The sequence below is a fragment of the Octodon degus genome, unplaced genomic scaffold (genome assembly GCF_000260255.1).
Source record: "Octodon degus isolate 3935 unplaced genomic scaffold, OctDeg1.0 scaffold00026, whole genome shotgun sequence".
In the NCBI taxonomy this organism is placed as follows: domain Eukaryota; kingdom Metazoa; phylum Chordata; class Mammalia; order Rodentia; family Octodontidae; genus Octodon; species Octodon degus.
The window spans coordinates 13,743,764-13,746,336 of NW_004524602.1; the positions used below are offsets into that span (position 1 = coordinate 13,743,764).

General features: G+C 56.0%; 1 protein-coding gene across 4 annotated transcripts in view; it reads right to left on the reverse strand.

Annotated features, from left to right (window-relative positions):
• The window catches only part of Tln2 (talin 2), a 433,269-nt gene extending 432,818 nt beyond the window's left edge, over window positions 1-451 (reverse strand). For all 4 annotated transcript variants that reach the window (XM_004628856.2, XM_023712443.1, XM_023712434.1 and 1 more), the window contains exon 1: window positions 345-451. The gene's annotated coding sequence lies outside the window, so the exon portion shown is untranslated. The remainder of the gene's footprint in view (window positions 1-344) is intronic.
• Between the last annotated feature and the right edge of the window lie 2,122 nt (window positions 452-2,573).

Consider the following 2,573-nt stretch of genomic DNA (forward strand, 5'->3'; position numbering starts at 1 on the left):
GACCCGCCGCCCGCGGCCAGGAATGCGCTCCGGGCGCCGGCGGCGAGCGAGCCGAGGCAGGCGCGGCGCCCGGGTGGAGCGCGGCGTGAGACACACATGTGTGCAACGGACAGGTGCACTCGTTTCCATGTAATTTTATTTTCCTGCAGAAAACCCTCCGAGAACGTGCAATCGGGGGGCTTCCCGGGGGTTTTTCTGCATTGACATCGCGCACGAGATGCAAAAGGGAGGAAAAAACCACCCACATTTTCCGTCTGGAGAGGGGAGGGAAAAGACAGGCGAAATTCATGCAGCTTGCACGCAGCTGGAGGAAGAGGGAGACCCGAGCGAGTCGTGCGCCTTACCGGGGGATGCATTTACTGTCTCATTGCAGAGCGTCTGCCGGGGTGCAGCCCGCGTCCCCCCGCGCGCCCGGCCGCCGCTCAGCTCCTCAGCCGCCGCCGCCGCTGGCTCCGGGCGCGGAACTAGAGCCGAGGGCGAGCGCGCGCGCACGGCCCCGAGCGCCGGGGGCGCAGGAAACGCGTCATCACTCGGGGACGGCGTGCCGCGGTGGGCTCGGCGCCGCTCGGCTCGCGGGGCCGTCGCCCTGCCGCTCTGGGGTCCCCCGGGTCTGCACCCCGCGGTGCGGAGCCGGACGCCCCGCTGCGGAAAGCGGTTGGGGGCGCGGGCGGGCCGAGGGTGCCATCTGGAGCCTCGGGGACACGGGAGGGGGCGTGGGGGGCGGAGCCCTGGGTGGCGGGGACCCCGGGGCCGCCGCTCGCGGACGCCGCAACCCTCCGGGCAGCGGTCGCGGAGGATTCGGGAAAGGACTGGAGGGGTGGGGGGCGCAGGGGCGCTTCGTGCTGAGTTAGAAATGCTCTGCCGCCTGCCGCGCCCTGAGAAGACGTTACGCAGTTGGCGCCTTCGGTTTACCGCGGTAGGGAGACGGAGCGAGAGGACGCGGCGACAGATTCTCACGGCTGCGACGGGCACAGGGAGTCCAGGGAAGCGCGTTCCGTCCTAATAAAGAGCATCTTGTTGACTGTTTCAGTGTTAAGCGGGGTTATGATTTTTCTCTTTTCTGCTTGGTTTGGCTGTCTGTGTTTTCTGTTTAAAAAAAAAATACATCATTGTTGTGATTTCAGGGGAAAATTAAGAACTCTTTTTCTTCTCAGTATAGAACAGTCAATATGGACCTTTCTCGAGAAATAGCACCTCTTAGCCAACCGTGGTGGCGCACACCTGCAATCCCAGCACTCAGGAGGCTGAGGCAGGAGGATCGGTTGCAAGTTCGAGACCAGCCTGGGCTCCAAAGTGAGGTCAAGACCAGCCTGAGATGAACAGCGAGACCCTGTCTCAAAAAAGACAAAGAAATGGCACATCTCCTCCGTTACTCAAACTTAGTGTTTCTCTTAAAGTGTGAAACTGCCGCATTATAAATCTAAGAAAGTTGGTTTTGTAAATTCAAACTATCCTGAAAAAGTCTACGGAGACAGTGACTGGTGGCCTAGACATTCTGTAAAAGCACTCGTGTCCCGACCCTTCCCCTAGACTGATGAGTCCGTTGTGACCTGCGCCTTCAATCACATCTCTTCCCCGAGACTGAGACAGAAGCATCAGGGGTAGCCTGGCAATTTAGACCTTAAAAAAATGACCTCAGAGATGTTTATAATCTCGGCACAACTTTGTAGCAATCTTTTTGCGGAGAATAAACTGTCAAAAAAAGCACGGTGAAAGCCAGTTCCTTCCACTTGACCAACTCCTACCAGTCGCAGGGCACAGACTGTGGCTAATTGGAGGAGTTGAATGTTTGCTACACTAACTTAAACATTGGCCAACCTAGCAATGACGGCTGGTGGCAGCCAGCCCCCAAGGATGGTTACCAAGGGAATGTTTATGATTGCCGTAAAAGCCTGACCATCTCCTTAACTTGTCCCTTGGTTGACTGACAAATAGCAACCATATTTTTGTAGCTCTAGTGCCAGGGTCACGTAAGAGACCCTGAGAATTATCAAAAATTGGTTGCAGGGATGCGGACTTAGCTCATTGGCATAAGCACCTGCCCCCCAAGCACAAGGTTGGATCCCCAGCACGAGAGAGAGGGAAGGAAGGAAGGAAAGAAAAGGGTGGGGCCAGCGAGGTAGCTCAGTGTTCTAAAGTGCCTGCTTAGGCAAGCTCGGTAGGCGCACGGGGTACCGTGTGCCATACTAGCCCGGCACTCAGGGCAGGCTGAGTCGGCCAAAAAAAAAAGACAACATTCGTTGCGGTTCAAATTATTTTCTCTTCCCACTTTCCCGTTCACAGGGCTCAGTGGCTGCCTGTCAAGCATCTCAAGATCACTTTGCTTTGTCCCCCAACCTGGTTTTCAGACTTTGGCACCGTTTATCCTTTCCAAAGCACCCCCACGCTTCACACCTACCAATGAGGTGCTACCAAAAGTAGAAGGTAGGCCCCACAGGAGCAAGGCTCTTGTGCACATTTCTGTGTCCAAAATAGAACCTGACTGCTTCATAAAAATGCCATATTTTTATGCTGCCTGTTTGTCCCGAAACATTCTTTCACCTTGCAGGCCTTCATCATAATCCTGAGATGCT